Source organism: Dendrobates tinctorius, unplaced genomic scaffold (genome assembly GCF_039654945.1).
Source record: "Dendrobates tinctorius isolate UK_male_01 unplaced genomic scaffold, ASM3965494v1 ptg000023l, whole genome shotgun sequence".
Classification (NCBI taxonomy): domain Eukaryota; kingdom Metazoa; phylum Chordata; class Amphibia; order Anura; family Dendrobatidae; genus Dendrobates; species Dendrobates tinctorius.
The window spans coordinates 4,254,045-4,268,974 of NW_027361691.1; positions in this window are offsets into that span (position 1 = coordinate 4,254,045).

Sequence of the window (14,930 nt, forward strand, 5' to 3'; positions counted from 1 at the left end):
TTGCTCCTCTTTTGTAACCGCGACCAAATGCAAATTTTTTGTGCTGATTCTCAAAAACCATCTTATTAATGGCCTCTTTTTTTGTGACATGAAAATGACATTGTTACTGTTTTCATTATTACTGTCCCCTCATCACACTTTTCTGGTGCATAATAGGGTCTGGGAGGGAGAGCCGACAAGGAGCGGGGGCGCCATATCGCAATATTAGGGTGTGAACCTCCGCAGAAAGGTAGGGGCATTTTTTTAGGCTGCTTTAGGGCCAGGCCCACTTCCCTCCTGTGACTCTATTATATCTATAAGTCCCCCCTTTTTATGATAATTTTGAATAAAAATGTTATATATAGTAGGAGGGTCTTTTTTAGTTTAAGTTGTTGTAATTTTTTTGGCCCTCTCTCCCTTTGATTCAGTTTTGCAGATTCATCCGGCTGTAGTTACCATTTAGATTGGTGTTGTTCTCTCTAAAGTCATTGGCACAATTTTGACTTTCAACGTCTTTCATTGGTTTCTTCTTTTTCAGACAACTATAAAAATGAAAAAATAAAAATCACATTGTAAATTACAAAGTAAAACATGTCTGTATTCTGCAGAATGTAAGAATGAAACATGTTATCTAGTCCTATCTGTAGAGAGATCACCAGTCAGTCATTTTGGTGTAGCAGAGCCTGGTAGGGCAGGGTTAAGTCCGAGCTTTGCAGGATTTGATTAGATGCACCCACTTAGCTTTTTTTTTTCTTACTACAGCCAGGACCTCTGTTCACTATTTCTGTCTGCTAGATGAAGCAGAGTCGAGTGTACTGGAGCTAGTGAGTGTTCAGCCAACATTTGAGCTATAGCTGAGAGGAAGATGTGCCGGGATCTCTCTGTGAATGGAGACAGCATGGGTCAGCTAGGAAAGCTGAGCAGTCTGTGTGCAGGAGCGGCAGAGAACCGTTCGTCAGCTGCAGCCTGTATAGTATGAACCGTCCCCAGGAGTTGAACCCTTCTGTTTGGCACTGGAGGCTACTGGAACTCGTACTGAAGGGGATACCAAGACTGGTGGGATCGTGCCTCTTCTATGTATGAAGTTTGCTTTTGGAGAACGGACTGTAATCTGTTCAGGTGAGCTCACACTGACATATGGGCCCTGCTAAATGAATTATTTGCTCTGACACCTTTGTGCCTAGAAGAGGATGTTTTTGGTTTGGAATCCCTTGGAATTTTCTGAAAGCATTAAAACTGCACCGGTTTGACCCAAACAGCATTGACTATGTGAATGGTACCTAATGCCTATCTGAGAGCGTGAATCCCTACAAAGTCTAATATACGCCCATCAGTTACCCGCAGGTCACAGCTCCAGGGTGATGTGTGTGTGAGCCACAAGAGGCCTACACTAAAGTATTCCCATTACTGGAGTAACCTGAAGATGTGACATTTCCTCTACAGACTCCTGTGTAGCCCATAAATCATGACTTACTATACTTACCCATAGATGATAGCAATGGGACGCATGAATACTGCGAGGATGAAGAGAATGGCGGCAGGTATAACAATCCTATAGACTGTATCCTCAGGTGGTTTTGGAGGCATGGTGACATTCTCTAAAAAGGGAAAGAACATAAGTGATCAGGTAACCAGAGCTGGAATGTGTTCAGAAGTGGAAACCAAAACCCTGGACCGGGCGGCCTGAGGAGCCAAGTATGACTATTAACAGAGGGGAATTTAGTGTGGAAAATGATGGATTATTTTTATGTCATATCAATATATAATGGACAAAACAGAGATCTGCTCCTTTATATTTCTGGAATAGGGAACAAACACATGATGGGAGACGACACCTGTAATTACAAGTAACACATGAAGAATCCTCCATTCCATGTATGATGTGACGTCATCTAAATCTCCAGTCACAGAAGAGAAGTGACAGAACCCCTAATGACCCGGAGCCTGACGCTCATACACCGGGCCCTAATCATGGGTCCTAATAGTGTCTGGGGCCGGAGGTGAAATGTTCCATGTGAGGGACAGATCTGAGTTCTGAGCTGCTGATCGCCTGTCTCTTGTGGGCGCCTTCTGCTACATGTAGTAGTCGGTGCCTCCAGCCCGGAGAGAACAGTATTAATGCTCGGCGTCTCCTCTATGTGTTATTAGACTGGACCCTGGAAGCCAAACGGCCTCTTTCCCCAATTCCACATTACATGGTAAAATGAAGAATGTAATTCACAACTACAACTCGTTCAGCAAAAAGATAAACAAGTCCTCATACGGCCATATGAAGGGCAGAAAGTTATGGCTCTTGGAAGAAGGAAAGGAGAAAAAAAAGCCCAAAAACGAAAATTGGCTGCAGAAGGGAAGGGGTTAACCCCGTAGTCAGAGTATATCTGGTAATGCGCTTACCTTCGTTAATCCTGATCTGCTCTAGTGATCGAGGGTTGCGGATAAAGATGGGAGCACCTTCCGCGGGTGCTAATAGCACGCTGAGAACTGGAAGTAGTCTAAACAGCATTGGAGCCTGGAGGAATATCGCTTACTGTGTACGGCACAATCAGCTTCTCCAGACAAAGCGTCTCACTGCAACATCGCTGGTTAGAACCAAGCATTACATGACATCACAGCTGGAACCCAATAGTGACATCATGGGGGCGGGGCTACACATGAGTGATGTCACAATTGGGGCTCATCCACTAAACGTTCCCAATCGATATAATAAGAATATACAAAAGAAAGAAAAGGAAAGAAGAAAAATAAATAACTCAAAAAGGAAAGAACACTTTTTTTCACATACTCACATTTATTATATTTTATGTACTTTTATACAACAGAAATGTGTTCCCATTTGGGAGAATAATCATTCTCACTTTCAGTCATTGACTTTTTTCAACATTCTTTACACATTTTTTCTTTTCACTATTTTGTTTTCCACTTTAATTGCATTTTTAGTCATTTGCACATACGGTTCATATTCACATAGAAGCTTTTCTCCTTTCTACCTTTTTACTAGGTTATTTCACTATCATTATCACTTACAGTCACATTTTTCTTTTTTTCCTCAATATCTGTCTCCCAATTCCCCTTCCCATTAAATATCATTATTCCCCTTTGTTCATAGTCATCAACAGCCATATTCTCAAAAATATCTTAACCAACTCTTTTTCCAATGGTAAAGATGGCGGCCATGATTGTTGTGCACTGTCCTGACTGGCTAGCTGGTCCCACATCATGAGCCGTGATATTGTTGCACTTCATTGACGCGCTTCTTGCTGCCGGCCGGCAGCAGATGTCATGCCCATGCGCACGCGGCAGCGCTCAATAAGGTGACATTTTCCCTGATGACCCATTTGCAGCAGCTGTATTCGCACTTTATTAGCCAGACGATACCCCTCCACCACACGTCCTGTCAAAGCGGAAGCGAAACGCGTGCTGGATTTGTGGCATGCTCACTTGGTCTGTATTATGCATATACTCTATCACGTCATTAATTATTAATACAGGAGAAGTGAGGTCCCTGCTCGCAAGCTTACAATCTACAAGGAATTGGGAGGGGCGCAATAGGTGAGAAGCACTTGTTATTTCAGGTCCAGCCATTATAATAGATAGGGGTTTTCATATAAAGCTGCACGATCCGGTCATCAACCAGTATGTTTAAATGCAGATATCAAGTGCGGTTTTCATGTGCATGGAGCCTGTGGAGTCAGATGAATAGGAGGGAGCATTTATTATCCTGGGTTGCTTTATGCATGGCATCATATAATAATGTAGGTTAATATTAAGATGAGCAGGACTCATGGGAGTTCGGGTTTGTCGGGTTCGGACAAACTTTAATCCAAAGTTTGGTTCGAGTACCAGAACCTGACCAAAGCTTGACCCCGGACCTGAACCTCATATTAGTCAATGGGGACCTGAACTTTGATGCTGTAAAATGGTTTTAGTAAGAGCTACGGGTTCACTTAAGTAGGCAAAATGGGGGTAAGAGCACGACAATTGCCCTGCAAACAAGTGTAGATGGAGAAATTACTTAAAATAACAAAATATTTAAAAAAAATCTTAAGCCAAAAGGCAGAAGTCCAAGTTGAGAAGTAGAGCAGTTCCTTGTGAGTGTATTTTACTGTATTTGTTAATAAATAAATGAAAAAAAACAATGTGGATTCCCCTATTTTTAATAACCAGCAAATGGAAAGCAGACAGTTGTGAGCTGTTTATTATTATTTAGGGTCCCACCTTATTTGTAATAAGTAGAAAAGGCAAAGCAGACAACTGTGAGCTGAAATTAATAGGATGTGAAGCACCATAGTTATTGGGCCCTTCCCAGCATAATAAGACCAGCTCACTTGCAGTATAAGCCAGTGTAGGCCTGAACTTTTTTGCTGTAAAATGATGGTTGAAAGTGGTTGGGGGTTGCAAAAGGAAGTAAAATTGGGTTAGGAGCAGGACAGCTGCTCTGCAAACAAATGTGGATAGCAATTTCACTTAAAATTACAGAGAATAAAAAAAAAAAATAATAATTATCTTGAACCAGGAGGCAGATGCCAAAGTGAAGAGGTGTAGATGGATATGGCAGTGTAAGTGGAAGAAGCACGGGAGGAGGTATCCAACACTGTTTTTGTGGAGTTTTTGTTTTTTAGGGAAATTGCTTTAAAGTTTTGTTACGGTAATTGCTGGGTTCTGTAGGTGTATTATATAGTGGGTACGGAAATTATTCAGACCACTTTATATTTTTCACTCTTTGTTTCTTTGCAGCCATTTGGCAAATTCAAAAAAGTTCATTCTTTTTCTCATTAATGTACACTCTGCACTAGAGTTGAGCGAAACGGGTCGAAAAAATTGAAAAGTCGCCGACTTTCGCCAAAGTCGGGTTTCATGAAACGAAACCCGACCTTAGCGTGAGGTCGGCCACGAGGTCGGCGACTTTAGCAGCAAAGTCGCGTTTCAAAAGATGCTTGAGCGCCCTTTTTGCAGCCAATCATGAAGAACGGACACTGTGGGCAACGTGATGGCATAGGCAGCGGTCACAACCATCTTGGAGAAGGGCATGCAAGTGATTGGCTTGCTTTGTGGGGCATCACAGGGGTATAAAAGGGTGGGGATGCCGACCGCCATGTTACTCATGCTGATCTCAGAATAGGGAGTGCTGCTGCTGGTGATTCTGTAGGGAGAGCGTTAGGCAGGGAAGAAGATACCAAAAACTGATTCTGCTGCTAGCGACTTTGCCTGTACAACACACCAGTCACTGTGCAGTGCAAGGGGAGGCTATATTTGGTGCCTCAGCTCTGTTGATTATTAGGCTGCCTTTTAAGGCTACCTGGTAGCTGCATTGCTGTGTGCACACTGCTGAGCAAACTGCTTTTTTCAAAGCAATCCAGATTTTATTGTTTTGTCCTTGTGAGTTACTGAGCATTCATTTTTCACACACCGTACAGCGGTGTACGCTCCTCACACAGTACCGTGTAACGGCTGTTATCACGGCCACAGTGAAGCTATCTGTGTGTGACTCTGTAAGGATAAGGCGAGGAGTTGTTCCGTTCTTACAGACCTCCACCTTATAGTTTGGTCTGGTTTTCAAACAGTTCAGTATATTTGCTGTTTGATTACATTCAAAACTATAGAGAGGCAGCGTGTGTCAGTCCGTATCCAAAAACATGGAGCTTGACAATTTTACATACACCGGACAGCGGTATTCGTGCACGCTCTTCTCTCAGTACCGTGTAACGGCTGTTATCACGGCCAAATTGAAGCTATGTGTGTGACTCTGTAAGGAAAAGTCGAGAAGTTGTTCCGTTCTTTCAGACCTACACTCTAGGGAGATTCCAGTTCTGCCCAATTCTATATACACCTTGTAGTTTGTCATACACTAGGCAATTTCTGCCGGTCACATTGCGGTGTTAAATAAACAGGGCTTGACTGAATCCAACAGTGTCCTGAAGTGTAGAGACATTCCAATTCTCCACAGTCCTCTATACACCTTGTACCTTGTTTTAAAGTACCAGAGAGTTGGTGGAAATTTGTGTACATTTTTCCAAAAAAGGAGGAAGTGTGGTGGAAGAGTCCATGGAAGTGGGCGGGGTTTGGCAGCTGGTAATGATGGTGTTGGATCTGCTGGTAGTGGCAAAAGCAAAATAGCACCTAATGCAGGAGGTGTTGAGGCTGCGTCATCGTCTGGCTCCACAAGGCCTCGAAGGCTCCCTTTTCTCTGTGAAGGTAAACCGCTTCTAAAGCCGGAGCTTCATGTACAAGTTTTGGCTTGCATTGCTGACTCAGCCTCAAGCTTTATCGCCTACTCTTCTGAAGTTTTAAAAAATAAAAGCACTGAGTCGTCATTGGAGGCTCATGGTCATGAACCACATCTTTCCTTGTGTCCTTCACCCCTACCAAAATTGAAGGATGCGGCAGGCCACACTACAGATTACTCCATGGAGCTGCTTTCACATACCATGCCTGGGTTATCAAGTCAAATCGTGAATTACCCTGGCAAAGATGAATCTGACATGGAGTGCAATGATGCACAGCCACTGATAGATGATTCTGCTGGTACATTTACTCAGAGCACTACATTGTCCTCGCTGTGTACTGAGACAGAATCTGATCCAGATGAAACTCAGGTGCCCCTTCCCACATACTATACCACCATACATGGTGCCACAGAGGAAGGTGCACATGACATTGAAGACGAGGTGATGGATGACCCAGTTGTTGTCCCAGATTGGCATCCATTGGGGCTAGAGTGTGCCGCTGCCAATAGCTCACAATAGGACGAGGAGCATCCGCAGAGGGCATCAACATGGCAACAGTTGTTGTCTGGCAGGCCCGGAGCAGTCCAAAAACCGGTTAAAAAAACCCAAAAAAATTGCAGGACAACTTGGCCAGATGGTCCAAATAGCACAGCGTGCAAGGCCTCAAACTGTTTTCCCTAGTAGGAAGAGTGCAGTGTGGCACTTTTTTGAACAAAATCCTAATGATCAGGCAAAGGTTATCTGTAAGAAGTGCGTAAAGACCTTTAGCCGAGGGAAAAATCTGAGAAATTTGAATACCAGTTGCATGCTAAGACATTTAACCACCATGCACTTGCAAGCGTGGACGGACTACCAAAACTCACGTACCACATGTGCTGCTGCTCCCAAAGAAGGTAGTCAGCAACGCAACATTGTTTCCCCCACTGTCCACCGGTTAGCACACCGCCAGCAGCAAATGTTGAGTTGTCGTTGCAAGGGCTAATCAGTCAGGGAATCACACTCTTATTGCAACGAAAGACTGAATCTAGGCCATCAGAAAGAACACCAACTCCATCACCATCATCAACCCTCTCTCAGTCCACCATGTCCACCGCTAGTTCCACCATATGCAGCTCTCAAGTCCAGCTCACCCTTCCAGAGACTATGAGTAGGACAAAAAAGTACTCATCCTCTCATCCGCGTACACTGTGTTTGAACGCCCACATTGACAAACTAATCTCGTTGTAGATGATGCCCTATCGGTTGGTTGAAAGCGCAGCTTTCTGCGAACTAATGGCCTACGTAGTACCACGCTATGAACTACCAAGTCGCCACTTCTTTTCTCGCAAAGCCATCCCAGCCCTCCACCTTCATGTGAAAGACTGCATTGTCCATGCACTCAAGCAGTCAGTGAGTGGAAAGGTGCACCTCACAACTGATGCATGGTCCAGTAGGCATGGCCAGGGCCGTTACGTATCCATCACTGCGCACTGGGTTAATGTGGTAGATGCAGGGTCCACAGGGGACAGCGGTGGTGGAACAGTGCTGCCTAGCCCACGGTATAGGAAACAGTTGGCTGTAGGCGTTCGGCCCTCCTCCTCCTCGAAAGCTGGTCCACAGAGCGCAGTCGCAAGAGCACTTCATCCGCAGCTGACAATGTTGCAAACGAGGTGTCCCCCTATCGATCAGCTAGTGGAAAGCGTCAGCAGGCTGTGTTGCAGATGATATGTTTGGGCGACAGACACACCGCGGAGGTACTGGCCGACTACTTTCAGCGACAAACTGAGTCATGACTGGGCAGTCTACATCTTGAGGCATTCAAGGTAGTTAGTGATAACAGCCGGAATTTTGTGGCAGCCATAGCCCTTTCAAAACTCAGACACATACCTTGCTTGACTCACACCTTCAAACTGGTGGTGCAGTGCTTCCCCACTAATTATTCGGAGTTAACAGGCCTGCTCCAGAAGGTTCGAAGACTGTGCTCGCACATCCGCCGGTCGCCCGGTACACTCCAGTCGTATGCATAAGCTGCAGCGATTGATCCACCTTCTCAAGCACCGCCTAATTATCGACGCTGCAACAAGGTGGAACTCCACCCTGCACATGGTTGAGTGGCTGTGCGAACAAAGGCTGGCCGTAATGCATTTGTGGGAGGATACACGGGCAGGCACTTTGAGGGCAGACATGGAGTTGACAGGTGTGCAGTGGTCGAAGCTGAAAGACCTCTGTAAAGTCCTTCAGTGTTTTGAGGAATGCACACGGCTGGTAAGCGCAGACGACACCCTCATAAGCATGAGGATCCCACTTATGCATCTGCTCATGCAAACTGTGACACACATTAAGGAGCAGGCGTCTGCAGCCGAGGTTGATGAGGAGGAAGAGGAGGAGGGAAGCCTTGATGACAGTGAGCCATTGTCTGGTCAGGGAACTGTCGTGGACGAGGTGGAGGAAGAAGAGGAAGAGGAGGAGGAAGATGATGGGGATAATTATTTAGGGGAGGAGGATGCTTCTCGTAGGGCAAGAGAAAATATTGGCTTTGCAAGGTCTGGTACTGGGTTTGATCGTGATTGGAGGGATGTGGATCTGCCTGAAAGTGCTCCTCCACCCAGCACTCGCAGTGCATCATTGACACCTGGAACATTGACCCACATGTCAGATTATGCCTTGCAGATCCTAAAAAGGGACTCCCGCATTGCCAAAATGATGAACGATGATGACTACTGGTTGGCCAGCATCCTGGATCCACGCTATAAAGGCAAATTCCAAAACATCATGCCACAGGAGAACCTTGACCTAATATTGGCTAATAAACAAGCTGCTCTGGTAAACCGGTTGGTTGAGGCATTCCCAGCACACAGCAGCGGTGAAGGTTCTCACACAAGCCGTAGGGGCCGGGTGCAACTTGGAAGAGGTGTTCGTGGTGCACACATCAGAAGTGGCGTTGGAGACAGGGGTTTCATGACCATGCTGTGGACGGATTTTTCAAGTCCCGCTCACATGACTGGTAATACTGCATCAATTGAAAGTGACAGGAGACTGCACTTGTCAAGTATGGTTACAAACTACTTTTCCTCCCATATTGATGTTCTCCCTCACAGGTCATTCCCATTTGACTATTGGGCAGTTAAACTGGACACCTGGCCTGAATTGGCACAATATACCTTACAGGAGCTCGCTTGCCCAGCTGCAAGTGTGCTATCGGAAAGAGTCTTCAGTGCTGCTGGATCAATACTGACAGAAAAAAGGACCCATCTGTCGACCCAATATGTGGATGATCTAACCTTCATTAAAATGAACCATGCATGGGTTTCCAAGGATTTTGTCCCACCTTACCCTTATGACACATATGTTGCCAGAAAAATTGTTTTCTTTGGTCCGCCTGTTCCTGGGACTTGACCAATTTCGCCTTTAGCAGCAGTTGAATGTCCCACATCAACATATGGCATTTTGTAAACCTCCCTAACTGGGCAGCCTCCTCCCCCTGGGCCGGGGTCACCACCGAGCGCACGCAACCGTGCAAGTGCCGTTGCCCTGGACAGGTGGGTAGGCCGACTCGTGGGCTCGGGACTGACACAGGGTCCCTCATAGTGCAATCAAGTGTCTCTGATGGTGGGGGTGCACACCCGCCATCAGACACACCGCCGTACTATGAGGGGCCCAGTGCCAGTGCCGACCTCCACGAGTGGGCCCCCCTTGCTTGGGCAGGGCCCCAGCATTTGCAATGTTTTCCTCTCCCTGCTCCTCCGCTGTGTAGTCTGGGCTGTCAAATCCATCACTGGGACTGCCACTTCAAATTTGGTGAACTGATACAAGATGATGGTTAAGACGTAGCTATGCCCTGTCCCGCTGGCCGGGATCTAGCTTCAGATGATCAATGGCTTCCATTTCTTATGGACGTCGACTTACAATGAGATGCAGTGGTGGTTTCTCATCAGCTTTAACAGTTTTCCTACCCACAGACGTGTGACATTCTAGCGCACATTTTTAAATGTGCCCTCCCTCTCATGCCAATCCAATTGAATCGCCTACAGCCTGTGGCTTCTGTGTTTTGCACTCCAAAGTTACGTGACAGATCATGATAGGCAATGAGCACCATGTTTACATCTGTCCCTGTGATCAAAATTGGATGGATATGAGTAACGGTGATGGGATCAACGGTACTGCGATACAGCAACACTTTCTTCACAAAGAAAGGTTTTTGCTGTGTCCACACACTAATTAATTGAGGGTCAGCATCGCCTCTGAGAATTGTGACGGAAGTTGTTCCCGTGAATAGTAATTCGTAGATTTCTGCAATCACTAGACTTTAGGTCAATAACTGTATGCATCTCATTTCCTATTGCAGAGAGTCTGGGCTGTCTTACTGAGACAGAAATATAAATGAAGATTTAAAAATACCACCAAAAGTGTATCATGGTGTACGCTTGAAATACATTTCCTTTTTTCTAATTTTTAGATTGTTGTGTAATCCATGCAGAGAACATGGAGATTTTAAATGTTTAAACTATGCTCTATATAGCTGCTATCCAGTGATAATGTACCGTATCTCAACTTTGTACAATCTGGTCAAATCCATACTGGGCCTGAGACCGTCTGAGCCTGCCTCCTGATTGATACACATAGGTTTTTAATGTTCAAACTAGGCACCATATATACGTGTTATCCGTTGTAACTGTACCCTTTATCAACTTTCTTGAATCTTGTAGAATCCATACTGGGCCTGAGAATGGCTGCAGAGCTGTTAAGCAAGCTACAGCACCTGTGGTTTGGACACGTAATGTTTTGCATTTTTTCTGGAATGGCGGTTAGGCCGAAATCAAGAATTGCTGCTGACCTGCACTTACTGGGAAATCATCGTTTGCGGAGAATAATTGGAATCCCAGATCCCCATCACTGACGGTGTTCAGCGGGTTATCTGCACCTGTAAGCGACAAAAGCTGGTCCTTTCAGTGTAGCGCGCATGTAGCCCCGGACATGGAAGGCCATGATAGCCCTGTTATTACTCGATCGCGCATGCCAGAGCCTCGCGTATCCCTCTAGTAAGCTTTACGCGTACCGCGGGGGCATGCCGGAGTCTCGTTCGTTAACGTAATAAAGCGGACAAATCGCTAGCACAACTACTAACGGATAAACCACACCACACACAGAATCGACAAAGCTTTCAATGTGTGCATCTTTTTGTGAAGTGGCATGGTTGTGGTTTCCCCGGTGGAGTCCAATTAAGCCGCAGGCTCCACTCCTGGTGGTGCCCTATTGGACATTCCTTTAAGGTTCAGCTTTGCATCCATACTGCCCCCAGAAACAAACTCTTTGCCTTCATGGACGCTGTTTTGAGGTTCGTGGGAATAACGCCGCCCGATCGCCAGTTGCCATAATTTATTGGTGGGAAGTACGACGGAATATGATCGTGTTCATTTTCAGATTTTGGTTTTCTTTTTTACATTTTTATTCCAGCCTTTCTTGACTTCATAAGGGCATGACAAGCCTATATCTGTGTCTCCTCCACCTCCTCCTTTTACTCCTCCACCTCTTTTGTAAATGTAGTTGCCCTTTTCCATATGTTATTTTTGTCTTCTGAGCATTTTGTCGGCTTTGGGACACCTTTTAAGGTATTTTGTAATTGTTTTCTATGTGTTTGTGTTTGCCTGCCATTGTTTTCAGTGTGAGATTGACAATTATCCTTTGACTGAATAGAGCTGTACGCTTCTGATACAGTGCCATATATGTGATGTTATTTTGTGTCTATTTTGTGCTAAATTTGGAAGTTTGGTGGAAGAGGCCGCGGACGTGGGCATGGGGGGGCCAGCTGGTGCTGATGGTGGTGGTGGTGCATCTGCTGGTAGTGGCAAAAACACAATAGCAGCTAAGGCAGGAGGTGTTGAGCCTGCATCATGGTCTGTCTACGGAATGCCTGGAAGGCTACTGTTATGAGCGGTGGAACGCACTAAATAAAATTAAAATAAAGTGCGTTCACCGCTCGGGGTCCACCGTGCGGTAGATGACAAAACCGCTGCTGAAAGAGGCAGGGCACTCAGGCGGAGATGTGCACAGGACTTTAGCTGCAGTCAGTGCACTAAAGCAGACTCTGTTATATGCACAGAACTGCCAACAAAACATAAATACCGCTGAGTCTGTTTAGGGTCACAGACTTCAGCGATGTGGACACGGTATTAAAGCTCACAGAAATAGCCTTAAACACCAGGACTATCCCCTCTAGACCTACCGTAAAACTTAAGGTATGAGGTGTCGCAACTGCGAACACCCGGGAGGCTGCAACCGCAGCACGGCGTGAACAGAGCCGCAAGCAAGGCGCTGCAAGGATGCTGGCGCAATGCAGGACGCTTAGCTGCTGCAAAAGGTATGGCTGGACCGCGCTGGCGCTAGCGCTGCTACTGGCGGCTGCCCAATCACTCACACAATCGCAATATCAGAGGGAAGGGGTTTCATAATAAGTCATCCACTAGTCCAAGCATCCATTACCATACACACAGCAGCAGTATGAAAATACCAGCGCATGGCGGAACGGCCATGCGCACTTTTTCTAGCGTTCGGGACCTGCCGAAAATCTCCAGAGCCCTGAGCATACCCAATGGAATCAGGAACAGGACCTGAGCACCTGACTCCTGAAGTCCAATGGGAGCTCATCCCATGAGCATGCTCAGAAGAAGGGACGAAGGACTTAGCCTCTGGTGGCAAAGTGAGGATCTGTTTTCATGCATAGGTATTGTAGGAACCAGATTCCTAACATTACCCCCCTCCTAGGGCCCCCCCTCCCTGAAGCCTCCGACCCACCAGCCTGTGCCCGGCAATGGCACAGACCTCAGACTCGCCAAACAGCGAACCTGATGTCCTAGTAGGTGAAACTGAAAACCGGGACATATGGATGGTATCAGCGGAGGTCAGGTCACCAGGTCTCAGGAGGGATACCCTGTTGACAATAGGAGCGGAAGGTTTAAGAGACCGCCGCCGTGTATCGACGGCCGTCACCACCCTCCATTCGGGGAGACTGTCCCGAGCACATAACGTGCATGCCCGAATGAATTTTTTGAAGTCTCGAGCTTTATGGGGCCACCAATACGCTCCAGCCAAGGTTTATATGAGCCGACATGTTTTATAAAAAAAAAAGCCATTTTATAAAAATAAAGTGAACTTTACTGTTGGAACTGGTGAAACATATATACAGCAGGCATCAGGTACAAAGTTTCTTTTCACATCTTCGGTTTTACACAGAGGCACAGGCATGGCGGTCACATGTGACAGCATCACAACATTTCAGCAATAAAACATAGGTGACTAGACATAGGTTACACCCCCATTACTAACCCTATAGTGAAATGTAATAAAGACAAGCAGCCCCATACTATGATGTTCCCAACTCCAAACTTCACTGTTGGTATGGTGATTTTGGGGTGATATGTAGTCCCTTTTGACCTCCAAACATGGTGTGCATTATGGCATCCAAAGAGTTCAATTTTGGTCTCATCTAGGCAGACTATATTGTCTCAGTATTTCACAGGCTTGTCTAAATGTTGTGGAGGAAACTTTAAACATGCCTGAACATGCTTTTTATTCAGCAATGGAGTCTTGTGTGGTGAGCGTGCATAGAGGCCATGGAGGTTCAGTGCATTACTTATTATTTTATTTAAAACTAGCTGAAGTGCCCGGCGCTGCCCGGGCATAGTAACTAACTGTGGCTAGTTATAGCAAATTATAATTATCCTCCATCACATAGTCCCGTGCCCATATACCCATCATGCATATCCACGATCCCATAGTCGAGTGCCCATATACCCATTATACATCCTTCATCTAATAGTCCCATGCCCATATACCCATCATACATATCCTCCATCCCATAGTCCCGTGCATATATACCCGTCATACATATCCTCCATCCCATAGTCCCGTGCCCATATACCAATCATACATATCCGCCATCCCATAGTCCCATGCCCATATACCCATCATGCATATCCTCCATCCCATAGTCCCGTGCATATATACCCGTCAAACATATCCTCCATCCCATAGTCCCATGCCCATATACCCATCATACATATCCTCCATCCCATAGTCCCGTGCATATATACCCGTCATACATATCCTCCATCCCATAGTCCCATGCCCATATACCAATCATACATATCCGCCATCCCATAGTCCCGTGCCCATATACCCATCATGCATATCCTCCATCCCATAGTCAACCATTATAACATCATAATGAGCGGCGGCAGGTCTTGCAACCTATGATGACATCAGCGTCGCCATGGCAACCACTATGACATCATAATGAGGGGCGTGGCTTGACGGGCACACACTTTTTCCCCAGTATGTAGATAGGGGCAAAATTGTTTGGTGAATTGGAACGCGCGGGGTTAAATTTTCGCCTCACAACATAGCTTAGGACGCTCTCGGGGTCCAGACGTGTGACTGTGCCAAGTTTTGTGGCTGTAGCTGCGACGGTGCGGATGCCTATCCTGGACATACACACATACACATACATACACACATACATACACACTTTGAGCTTTATATATTAGATAATTGTATCTGCTGATTCAAGTCCATTTTGTAGTTTTCCACTGCTCTTGAACAACTCTTCTGATAATTCTTTCCACTACTCTGAAATCCTGCAAGGAGCACCTGATCTTACCTGGTTTATAGTGAAATTATCTACTTTCCATTTACAGATCATGACCTCAAAAGTGTTCACTGGAGCATTCAGTAGTTTAGGAAGTCTTCCGT